Genomic DNA, 18,112 nt, shown 5'->3' on the forward strand with positions numbered 1-18,112 from the left:
ACTCGACCCAGGAAGTCCAGCTGACTTCTCTCATTTGAATATACTTATTCTCTCAAATGAATATATTCTGTCAAATGAATATACTTATTCATTTTTTGTGATTGAATAATATTATACTTTATGGACATACCACATTTTATTCATCAGTTGATGGATGTTTGGGTTGTTTCCACTTTTTGGCTGTGATGGATAATGTTATGAACAGTGATGTACAAGTTTTTTGTTTTTGTTTTGGTGAACGTGTTTTCAGTTCTCTTGGGCATATACTTAGGAGCAGAATTGCTGGATCATATGGTAACTCCATGTTTGACTTTTTGTGGAACTGCTAGAATGTTTTCTAAAGTGATTGCATGACTTTATATTCCCAACAGTAATATAAGAGCATTCCAACCTTTCTACGTAATGGCCAACACTTGTTATAGTCTGTTTTCTGACCATAGCCATCCTAGTGGATGTGAAGTAGTATTACATCAGAGTTTCGATTTGCATTTCTCTAATGACTAATGATGAATAACATGTGCTTATTGTCTATTTATATATCTTCCTCAGAGAAATGTCTATTCAAGTCATTTGCTCATATTTTATTTGGGTTGTCTTTTTGTTGTTGAGTCGTAGACATTCTTTGGATATCAAACCTTTGGCAGATATTTCATTTGCAAATACTTTCTCTCATTCTGTGAATTGTCCTTTTGCTCTCTTGATAATGTGCTTTGATGCACAAATGTTTTTAATTTTAATCAAGTTTAATTTATCTATTTTTCTTTTGTTATGCTTTTGGGTCCATATTTAAGAAACCATTGCCAAATCCAAGGTTATGAATGTTTACCTCTATGTTTTCTTTTAAGGGTTTTAAAGTTTTAGCTCTTAAACTTAAGTATTTGATCCATTTTGAGTTAATTTTTGTATATGGTGTAGGGGATCTACTTTATTCTTTTGCATGAGGCTTTCCAGTTGTTCCAACGCCACTTCTTGAGGACACAAATTTTGCCCCATTGAATGGACTTGGCACCATTTCCAAAAATCAATAGGCTAGAAGTGGGTTTATTTCTGGACCCCATTGATCTGTATATCTGTCTTGTACTACATTGTCCTGATTACTTTATCTTTGTAGTAAGTTTTGAAATTAAGAAGTGTAAGTCCTCTTTGTTTCACATTTGGATTTTTTTCCCCCACTGATTTAAGAAAATAGTGTGGTAATACCAATTAATGTGAGATCTGCTCTCTTAAATTTTTAAGTGTACAAAACAATATTGTTAATTGTAGGCACAATGTTGTAGATCTCTAGAGCTTATTCGTTTTGCATAACTGAAACTTTGTACCCATTGAATGTCAACTCTCTGCACACTTACCTTTTTTTTTTTTGAAACAGAGTCTCAGTCTGTCACTCAGGCTGGAGTGCAGTGGTGCAATCATAGCTCACAGCAGCCTCAACGGGATCCTCCTGCCTTGGTCTCCTGAGTAGCCAGGACTATGCGCATGCACCACCATGCCCAGCTAAGTTTTATTTTTCAATTTTTTGTATAGATAGGGTCTCACTATGTTGCCCAGGCTGGTTGCAAACTCCTGTTCTCAAGCAATCCTCCCACCTTGGTCTTTCAAAGCATTGGGATTACAGATGTGATCTACTGCACCTGGCCACACTTAGCTTTTAATTGGTGATTTATAACCATCAGCTTTTCATTGCCTTTTTTCTCCAGAGCCTCAATTGTCCCCAGCAATTGCCATCTAATTATATTTTTCTTAGAATTTCTGTTATCCTCAAATTCTCAAAGTCCCAATACATTTCTTTCTATTGGTTTATCATCCTAGTTTAGCACTGGTGCAAGTGACAATTGTATTGTCCACTTTGATACAGCTTTCTTAGAATCCAGTTTCATAATATTCTTTTGATTTCTTCTAGTGTGTGTTGGGTAGGTGAGGGGTGTATGGTGGACCTAGAATTATCAGGAATCCACCACCAGTGATGAGGTTTTCATTGCCAGCCAGACGATATTTAAACCCCCATATTCCATCATAGCATCTGCTTTTCTGGAATACTACTGCTACCAACTGAGGCAGACTCTGGAATAGAGATTAGTATGTAGGAGACTTATTACGGAGTACTTTCAGGGCTAACAACTTTTGTGGAAGGATAGGAAAAAGGACTGGGCAGAAGGAGAAATTAGGCTGTGATTCGGTCTTCACATAGCCTCAGCCAACTTCACAGGGGCTCAGAAGGTGGGATGGCTTTTCAAAGTTGTCCTAAATTGTGATGAAGGGACCATTAGTCTTGTGCACTGACCAGTCATTTTATGGGGCTGTGTTCATGGGTGATGCAGCTATCTTCAGCTGAGGGCAGTTCTTGGAGAGCTGAGGGCTCTCTGCCAGCAGCACTTCCAGCTGCTGGGGAATATAAACCTTTCAGTCCTGAAGTGGGGATCTGGGTAGCCATCACAGAACCCACTTAATACTTATCCACTAACAAATGTAATTTCAATGATATGTCTGAGACAGTTACAGACTTTTGCATAATTTTTTCTTATTAATATGAAAGAGGGAGCTAGAGAGGAGGAAGGCGTTAGGCATTGAAGGGAGTATAGGACATCTAACGGGATTGCAGAGAAAGGTAAATCTGCTGAGAAAGAAGAAACACTTCTCTGGTTCCATGATTGCATCTAGGAATTCAACTGTGAAGAAATGGAAGCAGAAGACTGTATTATTATTACTATTTCTGCTTTGTCCTTCAGGAGCTTAGCAGAGATCTTGTCTAACTTCCAATATAGTGTGACGTGGCATGGTTTGTGGAGATTTTTTTAACCTAATTAAAAGAACTCTAATTTCAGAAGATTCTTCTTTGAGGTGTCATTTTTTTGGAGTTCACTAATAGTGGCATTTATTTATTGGTGCTGCATGTTTGGTTCACCAGGAAGCATACTCTGAGATGCTGTTAATGTTTCAGGTTGTGCATGAAGGAGTACTCTTAGGATCAAACCTTGGAAGAGAGGTAGAAGCAGCAGGGTTGGCATGGAGAGGGGTCTAGCTGTGATGTAGACCCAGCCCAGCAGTCTTAGCTGATTCCATGGGGAGCTCTGGAGCTAAAAAGGCCTGGCAGGGATGTCTTGCATTGGGCCAACATTTCCAGTCCTTTTAACCCTAATCAGTTATTTGACTGTGGGCTGCCCCTAGAAGGATATGACTTTTAGGGGAGACGGTTCTCTATGGCTGAGACTGAGACAGCCCCAGAAGGGGCTGACAGCAAAAGCTGCACACTCCACAGCTGTGGCCATAGATCTTCCTAGTGACTCTCTCAATGTCACATGGCTCAGAAGTGGTAAGGAATCTAGGATTTCTGACGCCTGCTTAAGAGAGTTTCTGTCTTTTACGTGCTGTCTCTCAGCTCATGTGACTATCCAGTGGGACCAGCACCAAGCTTGCCAGTATGTTCTCCAGGACTTGTTCTTGGCAGCAGTGGCTGAGCTATGTGGACTTTATGTGAAAGTAATATTTTTGAAAAACCTCAGGTGGCCTAGGTTTAGCGGAGTAAGTTCCAGGATTGGCTGAGGCAAAGAATTTCTGGCATGGAGTCATTGCTAATTCACTAAGTTCTCTCAGACAATTTATTATAAATCTGAAGGGACACTGAACTGGCCAGCTTGCTTCCCATTTTTGTTCATTTCCAGGGTGAATACTAAGTTTGGCGTCTCACTGGCTCTCTTTGCTGCCTGAGTATGTCAGTCTTGATCTAAAAATAGCCTGAATCCTCCTAGGGTCAGTGTGGGTTGACTAGGGTTCAATTTTTCTGGAACCCTGAGGAGGTTGGAGAGGAGGATGAAGGGAGTCATTAAGAAGAGAAAGAAGATATTTTATTTGCCGTAGACATGGATGGCTTTGAGTATTACAAAACAAGAGAAATTGCTTCAGGAAGGCTAGCTTAACATAGAAGAGGTTGTTCATTAACCTTTAAGAAAGCAAAGAATTGTTATGCAGCTGTGTAGGCACAGTAGGAGAGAGACAATGATTGATGGCTGAGGAGACGGCATGGAGGTAAAGCAAAACATCATCCAGGAGTCAAAAGCTCTGGATTCTAGCTCTTACTCTGCTTCTTAACTAGAATGCACCTTTGGGTCAAAGTCTTCATCTCTCTTGGTTTTAGTATCTCCATGTTTAAAATGGGTCTGATTATGTCAAATTTGCCTTATTCCGTTGATTGTTACAGGGAACAAATGAAGCAATGGATGTAAGTGTGTGAAGTTCCATATAAAAAAGAATGAATTTCTTAGGCCCTTTCATACAAATTCCATGACTTTGGGCAATTTTTGGGACTCTGTGATACATACAAAACGGATAGTAGAGTTTGGAAGATCATATATCCTGGAGGTTCTAATTATCTTGGTAATGGTAGGAGTCTTGACTTAGCTACTACTTTGGAAGTCCTCTTGATGTTGAGAATTCACTGGGCCCTTATAGGCGGCTTCTGTCTGTCTCGACTCTTAGACAAAATGAAGTTCGTTTGAAGCAACTGAAAGTTCAGGAAATGAGTCAGGATGACTAAGAGTTGCTAGTGGTGCAACATGATGTGGATCCAACAAAAATATATTGTTGGTGTAGAAATTTGTTAAGGTTTGAGGACTAACTCACATTTTGTGAGAACTGAATCAAGTAAAATGATATTTTGAATTAAAATTCTCTACAAATTCCTGATGAAGACTCATGTATGAGAAGACCATAATATTTAATGGAAGAGATCAGAAACAGGACTCATCTGGTCTATTGTAGTAGTCTTCCAACTCATCTTACTATGTCTAGTTTTTCCTGTTTCAGTTATTCTTTATATTCTTAAAAGAGTTAACTTTCTAAATCAGTTTGTGCCATTTTCCCTGCTTACCTCTGTTGCCTTTAGACTAAGGTCTCAGCCTTGCATATACCAGAATCTAGGGTAGGGATCTTGTCTGCTGTGTTCACTGCTGTGGCTGCATTATCTAGCATGATTCCTAGCATATAGTAAGTGCCCAGTAATACTCATTCATGAATTAATAAAGGTTATACATGATTCAGCCTTAATCTATACTTCCAATTACTTTTCCTAACCATCTTCCCTAGCTCCACATGTCTACCTAGGCAAGTTGCTCACAGTTCCCCAAATTCGTTTGGTTATCTCAATCCATGTTTTTGACATACGTGTCTTGCTGCCTAGAATACCGTCCCACATTTCCATTCCATTTTGTTCTACAATGCTCACATTGTGTATGCTGTAGGGCAGTTGTTTCCATGTCTGTCTCTCTTTCTTACAAGATATTATCTTATTCATCTTTGTGTCAGTCTAGTTCCTCGATGTAATAGGTACTTAATTAATGTGTGTCGAATGATCAAATGGATGTATTTTATGATAAACCGAATAGCTTAATGATTTGTTTACCATATTCTCTCTGTGGGCTATAACTAAAGAACTGGAAGCAAGAGTGAAAAGTTAAACATCGCAGGTACTAGGCCAAGAAATATTCCTTTTGTTTTCAGTTTTCAAGATGAGAACCAGTGATATGTTTCATTGTTACAAATCTTTAGACTCAACCACTTATCACAAACCTAAATTCTGGTGCTAATAAGGTTCTTTCTGTAAAACATCTTCTGTTATTTGGGAGAAAACAACTCTCTTCTGAGGATATTGACTGCACCACCAAGTTCTGGCTCAATATTTTACACATTCCTAAAATGAACCAGTGGAAAGAAGGTGATAACTCTTCTTTTAAACTTTTATTTTAATTTCAAGGGTATACCTGCAGGTTTGTTGCATAGGTATTAAGTCTAGCATCCATTAGTTATTTTTCCTAATACTCTCCCTCCTCCTACCTTCCACCTTCAAGTAGGCTCCAGTGTCTGTTGTTCCCCTCTATGTGTCCATGTGTTCTCATACTTTAGCTCCCACTTATAAGTGAGAAAGTGGTATTTGGATGTCTGTTCCTGTGTTAGTTTGCTAACTATGGACTCCATCCGTGTTCCTACAAAGAACAGGATCTCATTATTTTTTATGGCTGCATAGTATTCCATCATGTATATGTAACATATTTTCTTTATCCAATCTGTCATTGATGGGCATTTGGGTTGATTCCATGTCTTTGCTGTTGTGAGTAGTGCTGCAATGAACATACACGTGCATGTGTCTTTATGACAGAATGATGTATTTTCTTTTGGGTATATACCCAGTAATGGGACTGCTGGGTCAAATGGTATTTCTGTTTTTAGCTCTTTGAGGAATTGCCACCAATAGTGTATACACATTCCTTTTTTTCCACAACCTCGTCAGCAACTGTTTTTTGACTTTTTATTAATAGCCATTCTGACTGATATGAGATGGTATCTCCTTGTGATTTTGATTTGCATTTTTCTTTTTTTTTCTTCCTTTTTGAGATGGAGTTTTGCTCTTGTTGCCCAGGCTGGAGTACAATGGCACAATCTCGGCTCACTGCAACCTCTGTCTCCTGGGTTCAAGCGATTCTCCTGCCTCAGCCTTCTGAGTAGCTGGGATTACGGGCATGCACCACCACGCCCGGCTAATTTTTTGTATTTTTAGTAGAGACGAGGTTTCACCATGTTAGTCAGGTTGATCTCGAACTCCTGAACTCTGGTGATCTGCCCGCCCTGGCCTCCCAATGGGCTGGGATTACAGGCGTGATGATTTCCATTTCTCTAATGATCAGTGATTTTGAGCATTTTTTCATATGCTTATTGGCCACATTTAAGTCTTCTTTTGAAAAGTGTTCATGTCCTTTGCCCACTTTTTAATGAGTTGTTTGTTTTTTTCTTGTAAATTTGTTTAAGTTCCTTGTAGATTCTACATATTAGACTTTTTTTCTGATGCATAGTTTGCAAAAATTTTCTCCCATTCTGTACGTTGTCTATTTACTCTGTTGATAGTTTCTTTCGCTGTATAGATGCTCTTAAGTTTAATCAAATCCCATTTGTCAGTTTTTGCTTTTGTTGCAATTGCTTTTGGTGTCTTCATCATGAAATCTATGTCCAGAATGGCATTGCCTAGGTTATCTTCCATGATTTTTATAGTTTTGGGTTTTGTATTTAAGTCTTTAATACATCTGGAGTTGATTTTTGTATATGGTGTAAGGAAGGACTCTAGCTTCAATTTTCTGCATATGGCTAGCCAGTTTTGCCAGCAACGTTTATTGAATAGGGAGTCCTTTCCCTGTTGCTTGTTTTTGTCAGGTTTGTCAAAGGTCAGATAGTCATAGGTGTGCGGCCTTATTTCTGGGCTCTCTATTCTCTTCCATTGGTCTATGTGTCAGTTTTTGTACCAGTCCCATGTTGTTTTGGTTATTGTATTCCTGCAGTATAGTTTAATGTCAGGTAGTGTGATGCCTTCAGTTTTGTTCTTTTTGCTTAGTATTGCCTTGGCTATTAGGGCTTATTGTTGGTTCTGCATGAATTTTAAGATGGTTTTTTCCTAGTTTTGTGAAGAATGTCATTGGTAATTTAATAGGACTAGCAATGAATCTATACATTGCTTTGGACAGTATGGCCATTTTAATGATACTAATTTTTCCTATCCATGAGCATTGAATGTTTTTCCATTTGTTTGTGTCATCTCTGATTTCTTTCAGCAGTGTTTTGAAATTCTCATTTCAGAGATCATTCACCTCCCTGGTTAGCTGTAATCCTAAGTATTTTATTCTTTTTGCTGCATTTGTGAATGGGATTACATTCCTCATTAAGCTCTTGGCTTGACTGCTGTTTGTATATAGGAATGCTAGTGATTTTTGTACATTGATTATGTATCCTGATAATTTGCTGAAGTTGTTTATTAGCTTAAGGAGGTTTTGGACTCAGACTATGGGATTTTGTAGGTATAGGATGGTGTAGTCTGTAAACGGGGATTGTTTGACTTCCTCTTTCCCTAATCGGATGCGCTTTATTTCTTTCTCTTGCCTGATTGTTCCAGCCAGGACTTCCAATAGTATGTTGAATAGGAGTGGTGAGAGAGGGCATCCTTGTCTTATGCCGGTTTTCAAGGGGAATGTTTCCAGCTTTTGCCCATTCAATTTGATGTTGGTTGTGGGTTTGTCGCAGATGGCTCTGATTATTTTGTGGTATGTTTGAAGGAAGGTAATAACTCAGTACATTTTTTTCTCCTATTGGAGAAACAATTTGAAGTATTTGTATATTACTTTGGATGGTAGGACTTTTTGTAAAGGATTAGATTATATATAATAATGACTCAAATAACATAATTTAGCGATTATGTTAGGTATGGTGTAATGTGTCATTTAGTGATTATATTAGGTACTCTGTCATAGTCATCATTATAACATGATTTAGTGATTTTATTAGGTGCCCTGTTAAGCATAGTCAAAACTGACACAGTGCTGAATACAATAAGATATTCAATAAGTCACTATTAAATTATCTTAAAAAGGAATTCTTGTTTGGATTTTTATTGGAGAGGGATATTTACGCTATGTGTGGAAATGAAGACATATTGCAAAGTTAGGCAAAGCCCTGGAAAATATTTTCCATTTAATTTCTATTTTCTATGTTCCATATTTACTGGTCTTAAATACTGCTTTAATTGGTAAGAATCCCTTTAAAGGTAACCTGGACACAGAATTGATTAATGACTTGTTAGCATCGTGAAAGCTGGAGACAGAACAGAATGTTCTGGATCCTCAGCCACATTATCATGCCCATTTTAAGGACTGAATACCACGTGTATTCAAATACGCATGTGCCTAATAACCATGTTGAGATTATTGTGGGGTTTCTAGAGTTAAAGACTAACTTTACTTTTTACCACCTTTCTGCTTAGCTATTTAGGGAGAGCATAGTTGATTTCTAGTTCTCTCAAAGTAGATGATTTAAGTCTACTGTTCCACTCTCAGTTTTTCTTTCCTGTTCTATGTACTTGCACATAGGTTTTAGATTATCTATATGTTGCAAGCTCTCTGTGCTGAAGGAACCCATCTTTGTTATAAATGCCTGAAGGTTGACTATATTCTCCCTTTGTTCTATCTTTTGTTCTTATAGTAATTAGTATAGTCTACCTAATAAAAAAGGGGGCACTTAACTATTTCCTAAAGACTTCTTAAGAACTTCTGCATGTATTATCTAATTTAATCCACACAAAAGTCTTATGAGGTGAGTGTTGTCATTTCCATTTTGTAAAGGAGAAAATGAGCTAAGAAAGATCTTATTATTTGAAAAACCATATTACTAGCATTCATTCATTCACCAAATGTTTATTGAGCTCAGTTTAAGACACTGAGTTTTTTTGTTTTTGTTTTTGTTTTTTGAGACGGAGTTTTGCTCTTGTTGCCCAGGCTGGAGTGCAATGGCCCGATCTTGGCTCACCGCAACCTCCGCCTCCCAGGTTCAAGCAATTCTCCTGCCTCAGCCTCCCGAGTAGCTGGGATTACAGGCATGCGCCAACACGCCCGGCTAATTTTGTATTTTTAGTAGAGACGGGGTTTCTCCATGTTGAGGCTGGTCTCGAACTCCTGACCTCAGGTGACCCACCTGCCTTGGCCTCCCAAAGTGCTGGGATTACAGGCGTGAGCCACCGTGCCCGGCCAAGACACTGAGTTTATGGTTGCCAAAAAGAGGTTCTTACCTTCATGGAGCTTATATTCTAGTGGAATCTACATCACAGAGCCTTTGACTTTAGCACTGACATTTAATTGAGCAACCCATACTGTAAAATACTTGAAAGTAGAGACCATATCCATGGACTGTATCAATTCAATTACTGAATTGAATGAAATTCTGGCAATTAGGATTTATTCTTACCTGCCACCTGTTGTTTCCTCCTTACTGGATGTTTGAAAAGGTGGATACATATGCATGGGTAGAATAGATGGATAGCCCCTCCTAAGCTGATTTCCTCCAGGACTTTTCTTCTCCCCAAATTCCCATCAGGGGTTATTTAGCTGAAGGTTCTCTAATTTCTGGTTCCCCCTACTAAGTGTCAAATGTAATATGGTATAAGAAACCCATAATCTAGGAACTTGTCATCGATATCTCAGCACAAATCAATTCATTGATAAGTAACAGTGGCTGTTTTCACTAGAGGGGCACAGGTTGAAGTATACGCCAAGAAAGTAGAAGTCCAGATATTTTGTTCTGGCTGAGGCTATTTCTTTTTTCTGCAAGGCAACCTGAATATGGTCTAAGTAATTAGGGCAAATCAGCAGGCCTAGGGCAGTGGGGGTGGAGATGTATGTGAAGGCAAAGACAAAGTGCTAAGGAGCTTTGGGTGATATATGGGAAGTGTGTCTGCATGTGTGTGTGTGTGTGTGTGTATGTGTGTGTGTCACAGTTTTGCCTGAAGCACTACTCATATCTGAGAGTTACCATTTGTAGCTACTAAGAAAACAGCACTGCAGTTAAGCTTCGTTTCTCTTTGGATTTGGCTCTTAAAAGACTGCACAGTTTATGTGGTGCTTTCATTTCATGGGATACCATTATAGTTTTTGTGTTAGGCTGGGTCAACAATGTGTTAGTAGACCAGTACTGTACGTTATTCATTACCTAAATACAATAATGTATTTTCATAAAAGTAGCTACTTCTCCATAGTGCTCATCTTTCACCTAAAGAGGAATTAAGGGAAGAAATGAAGCAAATAGTGTTTTATGGATGTTTTTGCTTCCTTTAAGCTGCCAGAATAGTTTTGTGGTCCTAATTTAAAACCTATTATAGTATAGAGAAGGGCTACTGAGAGGTGGAAAATAGGAGGGTTTCACATAGCTAGCTAAGTGAGAATGTGATTCTTAATGACTGTTGAAACAATACTGAGGGCAATAAGGATTATAATATTTTTGAAAAGCAGCCTGCAAATCCAACTCAAGGGGAGAAAAGAGTTCACATTTTCTTATTTTTGGAGTCAGCAGGATTTCCAGCTGGATGTAATTTCAGGAAGTGATGTGACTATTTATTCAATAATGCTTTGCAAATTTCCTGGGAAATGATGGAATAATTCTGATGAAATTAAAGTGGCTATTGAAATATATGTCATACTATTTGCCAAGTGTTATTTCTTGTCTATTTAACCATATTAATTCATTTCATAATGAAAATAAACTCTTAGTAAATACTTTCCATAGACATATTTTCTAGGACTGAGAATATATTATCAAAATCCAGATCACCAAAGCCAACCAAATTAAATAAATGGACAGTGAATATCTCCTATAGTGCCATGCATGATGCTAGGTATTGGGAAAACAAAAACTAACTTTAAATTTTTTTTCTGAACTCATGGAGCTTAATGACTGGCAGTAGAGACAGTCATTGAAGCAATGGGTCACTCAGCCACATGTAAAATGACAACATTGGGAAGTGCTGTGCAGGGAAGGGACATGGTGCTACAACGGCCTCTGGCATTCATGGAAGGCTTTTCATGTATACATTGTTAAAGCTGAGATCTAAAGGATGAATAGGAATTACACAGATAAAGAGTAAGAACAAGAGCCTTAAGTATGGCATGTAGCGTCTTCAAAAGTTCATGGTGGAGGGTAGGAGTACACAATGGGGTGTATGGTACAAAAACAGGCTGAAGAATTGGGGGATAAACCCTGAGTCTTGTAGACCAGGTGAAAAATCTTGTTGTCTATTTTAAGAACAATGAAATGATTTTAATAGCAAGGTTGAGGGTGGATGAGGGGTGATACAACCATGTCTCTGCTTTGGAAACATTACTCTGGATGCAGCATGGAGGATGGATGATAGAGAGTCCTGAGTGTGGGTGGCAAAGCAGTTGTGAGGCTCCTGTAGATGTCCAGATGAGAAGGAAAGTTAGCAAAGACTATGGATGTGGACATACTTTATGGTTGGATTAAAATAAATTTACAATACTTTCATCCCGGGTTCATGTCTATGTTCACTCACACATACACACACAGAGCTGATGGTTTGTGAGATGTTTGAGAACCTGTTTCTCAGGATCCAGTCCTTGATTGTCTTTTCTTGTTTACGTCAGGGAAGTCAAATGCATTTTTATCTCAAGTGCCAACTCTGGTTGGTTGGTAGCAGATGCTTGGAGAGCAATATTGAGAAAGCTTCCGCAGTCACATAAGGGCTTAGCAATAGAGAACGCTTTAATAGCTCCTTCAGTGAGCACAGAGTTGGGAGTGGTGGCATGCATGCCTTTTCAGAGCCTTTATGGTTCACATTCTCCATGGCAGACTTCCCATTTTTCTCCAAGGATAGGAGTAGTACTTGTCCCAGCCCTCATAACCATTTTCCTAGACACTCTGCCTCTACTCCCTATGCTTTTCTCGGATTCTGAAGTGCAATATCTTGGGTCAGATTCATTCTTCCTCTGAATGCACTCAGCTCTCTCAGACCAATTAAATTAGTTACCATCCCTCCATTTGCTTCTATCTTCTAAAACTTTGTAAACATTTCTCATTTGCTGTTATATCCATTGTGTTCTTATTGTCCTGTGGATCACTATGTTTTTATTAATCTCTTTTGGTCCATTTATAATATTAGGGTTTCATTTATTCAATTTTCTGTTTGTTCAGTCTACCATGTTTAATCAAAACTTGTGCCATGGTTTTCTACTTATGCTCTTTGGTATATACTTATTTAACTGAAGGGATATGCAACCATCAGAGAATATCAGTGAACAATTCACAACCTCTATTTATTAGGGCAAATGGCTTTGGGTATTGACATGTTTTGGCTGTGTCCCCACCCAAATCTCATCTTGAATTGTAGCTCCCATAATTCTCATGTGTTGTGGGAGGGAGCTGGTGGGAAATAATTGAATGACGGGGGTGGTTTCCCTCATACTGTTCTCGTGGTAGTGAATAAGTCCGATGACATCTGATGGTTTTATAAGGGCAAATCCCTTTCACTTTGTTCTTTTCTTCTCTTTTTTCTGCTGCCAGGTCAGACATGCCTTTCACCTTCTGCCATGATTGTGAGGCCTCCTCAGCCATGTGAAACTGTGAGTCCATTCAACCTCTTTTTCTTTATAAATTACCCAGTCTTGGGTATATTTTTATCAGCAATGTGAGAAGGGACTAATTCTGGTATGATTAAAATATTTTGTGCTTTGGTGTGTCTTTCCACTTCTATCATTCCCTACACCTCCATAAGCACATTATCATTTCATACGCCAATCTACCTGTAGTTTACTGTTTTGACATAGTTTTCTAAGGGCTATTTATTGTTGATTATGTTCTCTGAGCTTCGAGTTCCCTTCACTCTAGCTAAATTCTTCTTACTCTTTGAAATCTGGTTTAAGTGCCCTTTATTTTGAAAGCCTTTTCCTATCTAACCCCAAGATATGATTCATATACTCCCTGTGTCTCTCATCTGAATACCTCCTTTGGACTCACAATGTCTTTTGCTTTCTTGATTATAATGTTTATCACCATATCATGACATTTGACTCTCTTGTTTAGTTTATAAACTAGACTGAGCCCCTTGATGACAGGCTCTGGGTTTATTCGTGCAGTATTTCCATGACCTGTATTACAAAGTAGGCACTCAATACCTGCTTGTGGAATTAATGATGCTATGGGACTCCACTCCTAGAAGTGATCTGTTTTCATTACTTTAGGAAGTCTGTTTTACCAAGGTGCTTTCTTCACAGTTGCGCTTTATGGACTCTAGTCATCAGGAAATTAACTGCAGAGAACACGCATGCAGAACATGAGGTTACCAAGGGTCAAGTGCATGTGTATGTTTTTGATTTGGGCACAGGGAAGTTTATGAGCCTTGTGAGCACAATTTAGAAATTCTCAGTTGTATATACTGCAGGTGAAATACACTTTATGTTGAAGCACGCGGTGAATTATTGAGATTTGGCTGACTATTAAAGCAATAGCCTCTTTTTCAATCTAAGTTGATGATGCAAATGAAAAACACAGCTAAAAATATCACTTATGTCTGAAAAAGCCAGTCCAAAAAATAAAAAGCAATTAGCTTGAACAGCTGGAAGCAGATTTTGCCAGGATCTGTATTTACCAATATTTGAGTACAATTGGTTCACAATTTTGTACTTGGGGTAATAGCATCACTCAAGCCCAGAAGAGGAAAATTTCTTTATGCTAGATATTTTTCTAAGCATTCCCCTTCTTCCCTCTTCTTCTTCCCCTCTCCTTCAATTATACACTTAGAAGTCTATGATATATAATGTCAAACAATTTTAAGGACCTAGGAGGAAAAGTAGGGAGATAATACCATAAATCAAATAAAGCAGTCTCTGGGCTTAGGCTCTCTAAGTTTGAGTCCCAAATTCTGTGTTACTGTGTGACCTTGGGGAAGTTACTTACCCTCTATATATCTCATTTCAAAATGGGATTATAAAGATATATTTTAGTGTTGTTGTAGGATTAAATGACATACTTGTAAATTTCTTAGAAAAATCCTTGGTATGTCATAATTCTATTACTCATTTATAGTTCTGAGGTCAAATATCAGTTTTGACTTTTGTAGATGATGAAAAATATTCCTTCCCACCTACCTTTCCACCGTGTACAGTGGAAATCACACTGTCCTATGATTCACACCAGAAACATAAAGAGTTAGTGCCAAGATCGTCTGTGTGCCCTTTGATTAATGCTTCTTAATACTTATCATCTCTACCTCCATTCTAAAATCCAACTTTTAGCTTTCATTTAAGAAAGGGAGTGCCTATGGCCAATGAAGGAGTGTATCCTTTCATTACTATTCTGCTTAATTTCTGTGTCACTTGATTTTTTTCCTAGATTGTACTCTCTCAATTTGAATGTATAGCAACATCAAACAAAAAAGCAGAAGTAATTAGGTTTGTCAGTCCACAAGAATTTTGGACCAAATATCCATGAAGTGGTGGGTAGATTATAATACCTAATACAGAGTATCAACATGAGTTCTTACAATCCCACACGTAGTCTCCATGTGGTATGAGATGCCACTGGCCTGAGCTGACGTAGTATTTTTTATATGAATGAAGGCTGTTCAAGGACTTGAGAATAATTTGTTTTCTTAATTAATATAACCCCTGCCTCCATTTTCTTTATACTACACTCAGATCAATGATGTCTCCTTTCATGTGTTGTGTGAAAGGCAAATTTTAGTCTTGTCTTGATGAATTATAAATTCCAAGAGTTCAGAGCAAAAATGAGTATATATGTATGCTTCTGCACATGCATACATATGCTTATAAAAAGTGACAACTGGCCAGGTGTGGTGCTCACACGTGTAATCCTAGCACTTTGGGAGGTTGAGGCAGGTGGATCACTTGAGGTCAGGAGTTTGAAACCAGCCTGGCCAACATGATGAAACCCTATTTCTATTAAAAATACAAAAAATAGCCAGGTGTGGTGGTGCATGCCTGTAATCCCAGCTACTCAGGAGGCCAAGACATGAGAATTGTTTGAACCCAGAGAACGCAGGTTGCAGTTGAGCAGAGATCATGCCACTGCACTCCAGCCTGGGCAGCAGAGTGAGACTCCATCTCAAAAAAAGAAAAAAATAAATAAATAAAAATAGAAAAGTGACAACCTGTGGAGACTTCTGTTTGCAAATGAAAATGTTAAAGTGTTAAAAAAATTTTATATACCATGCAAAAAGTAAACCATTAAAGCTAGTATTCCACAGAAAACCAAATAGATATCAAATAGACTTTTAGAATCTATTATAATAATGGGTAGAACACCTGAACAAACGCTTCAACAGGATAAATCTATTAGGGGAAATGTAATAAAATTTCCCTGTGGGAATTCCTCTCTAAATGAAATTATCAGGTCTATTAAGTAATAAAAGAGAAAGTTTAAATATCTAAGACTTTTAAAACTCTGAGAATATTTTAGACCATGGCTATCAAAACAGAGACTGTTGAACTGAAAAATGCCTTATACTGCAGAGAGAACTGGTTTAGAGGGTAGAGGAAAAATAGTAGAGAGAAACAGTACTTTAGATAATTAATAGTATGGTATGCTTAGATTTAAAGGGAGGGAAATGAAAGGGTGTACATATCCAGAAGCAAAGAAAGGTAGTCTCTTTTTCCAAAGCTGACTCAGTGCTTATGGAGCTAAGTGTTTCACAGTTGGAGAAGTAGGAAGGCAAACTGCTAAGAGAACTAGGAACTACTCATGCATTATCTGTATTCCTGAAGGGTAGAAAGTGGAGTACTCCAAGGGTATTGCTCTGTGATCATTAGGAGGGTTTGGAGTCAGATATCCTTGAGGGGGAGTCACCTTCCATAGTCTGTAGCCATTGGAAGTGTGTCAGTGCTTCCAACAATAAATCCACCTTAGCTCAGCTATGCAGCAACCGAAATAGCATGCTACTGGTACAAAAACAGGCACATAGACCAGTGGAACAGAATAGAGAGCCCAGAAATAAGGCCACACACCTACGACCATTTGATTTTCAACAAAGCTGACAAAAACAAGCATTGGGGAAAAGACTTCCCAGTCAAAAAATGGTGCTGGGAAAACTGGCTAGCCATATGCAGAAGATTGAAGCTGGACCCCTTTCTTACACTGTATACAAAATCAACTCAAGAGGGTTAAAGACTTAAATGTAAAACCTAAAACTGTAAAAACCCTGGGAGACAACCTAGGCAATACCATCCTGGACATAGGAACGGGCAAAGATTTCATAACAAAAATGCCAAAAGCAATTGTAAGAAAAGCGAAAATTGAAAAATGGGATCTAATCCAACTTAAGAGCTTCTGTTACAGCAAAGGAAACTACCTTACTTACCTAGCACGGGAGATACTGTGATCACAAAGGTGGTTTTCCCAGAGTAAGTCTCACCTATTGCACTCTGGGTATACTGGCCCCTGTGATTTTCCCAAATGCAAGAAACTTGACTGCGTAATTTGTGGTAGTGGGGGGACTGTGTTTGCACTTTCCCTGTGTATATTGTTAAATAATTTTTTATAATTAAATTAAAATGAAAGAAACTATCAACAGAGTGAACAGACAACCTACAGAATGGGAGAAAATATTTGCAAACTATGCTTTGAACAAAGGTCTAATATCCAGCATCTGTAAGAAACTTAAATTTACAAGAGAAAAACAACCCCATTAAAAAGTGGGCAAAGGACATGAACAGACACTTTTCAAAAGAAGACATACATGTGGCCAATGACCATATGAGAAAAAGCTCCACATCACTGATCATTAGAGAAATGCAAATCAAAACCACCATGAGATTTCATGCCAGTCAGAATGGCTATTAATAAAAAATAAAAAAATATGGATGTGGAGAAAAAGGAACACTTATACACTGTTGGTGGGAGTGTAAATTAGTTCAGCCATTGTGGAAAGCAGTATGGTGATTCCTCAAAGAGCTAAAAATGGAACTATCATTTGACCCAGCAATCCCATTGTCATGGGATCTTTAGGGTGCTGCTTTTCTGGCCAGAAACCTCTGTGGCTGGTTGTGCCTTTGCCTGAGTTTTGCTTGAGCCCACTGGGCTTGTTCTGCCCACTCAGCCTGGCAAGCTGTGCTTGGCTCATGCTGCTGGCCTGGATCCCATCCCTGCCAAGGGTAAGCCAGGCATGGAGCAGTGAGGGGTTTGTGAGTGAGCATGGGTTTTGGGCACTGTGCAGTCAGACAGCAGCTACTGCAGTGGGGTGGGCAACTCCAGGTGCTGGCATGGGCAGCTCCAGCTCTCTGCGAGGCTGTGACTGGACCAGGGGCACTGCAAGCAACTTCCACCGCTGGCACTGGAAACATGGTGGCACCCAGAAGCTTGGAGATGCCAGGAACCACAGGGCCCCAAAGAGGGAGTCACAGCCCTGGCTCAGGGAGCTCCCAGGTCTAGGCTCCCTGAAGGGCCGCAGCTCTTCTGTCCTTCTCTTCACCCATGACATGGTAAGCAAGGGGCATATTTCAGCTTTGTTTGTGTTACAGCTCTTTTATTTCTGCTATTTCAGAGGTCCTGAGTTCTTGTCCTGTGACCAGGAAGAATGAGGTACACAGATAAGTGGAGGGTGAACAAGATGAAGAGGAGCTTTGTTGAGCAATAGAACAGCTCAGAGGAGAGCAGCAGTGAGTAGCTCCTTTCCACAGCCAGGGTGGCCCAGTGAGTGTTTAGCTCCTAGCAGAGGGTAGACCTTGTAGTGGGAAGCTCATCTCAGCAGGCAGGTTGTCCCATTGTCTCTGAAGCTCTCAACAGAGAG

General features: G+C 39.0%; 1 long non-coding RNA gene and 1 other non-coding gene across 3 annotated transcripts in view; both read left to right on the top strand.

Annotated features, from left to right (window-relative positions):
* Positions 1-18,112, top strand: part of LOC104001487 (uncharacterized) — a 47,926-nt gene that overhangs the window by 18,259 nt on the left and 11,555 nt on the right. Inside the window, exons 3-4 of one of the 2 annotated variants that reach the window (XR_010147995.1) lie at positions 12,874-12,932; positions 17,867-17,981. This is a non-coding gene — a long non-coding RNA (uncharacterized LOC104001487). The remainder of the gene's footprint in view (positions 1-12,873; positions 12,933-17,866; positions 17,982-18,112) is intronic. The other variant, XR_010147996.1, reaches the window with a different exon arrangement.
* Positions 16,677-16,841, top strand: LOC112205185 (U1 spliceosomal RNA). The gene has a single exon (XR_002939029.1). It is a non-coding gene; the product is annotated as a U1 spliceosomal RNA (small nuclear RNA).

Source organism: Pan troglodytes, chromosome 10 (genome assembly GCF_028858775.2).
Source record: "Pan troglodytes isolate AG18354 chromosome 10, NHGRI_mPanTro3-v2.0_pri, whole genome shotgun sequence".
Taxonomy (NCBI): Eukaryota; Metazoa; Chordata; class Mammalia; order Primates; family Hominidae; genus Pan; species Pan troglodytes.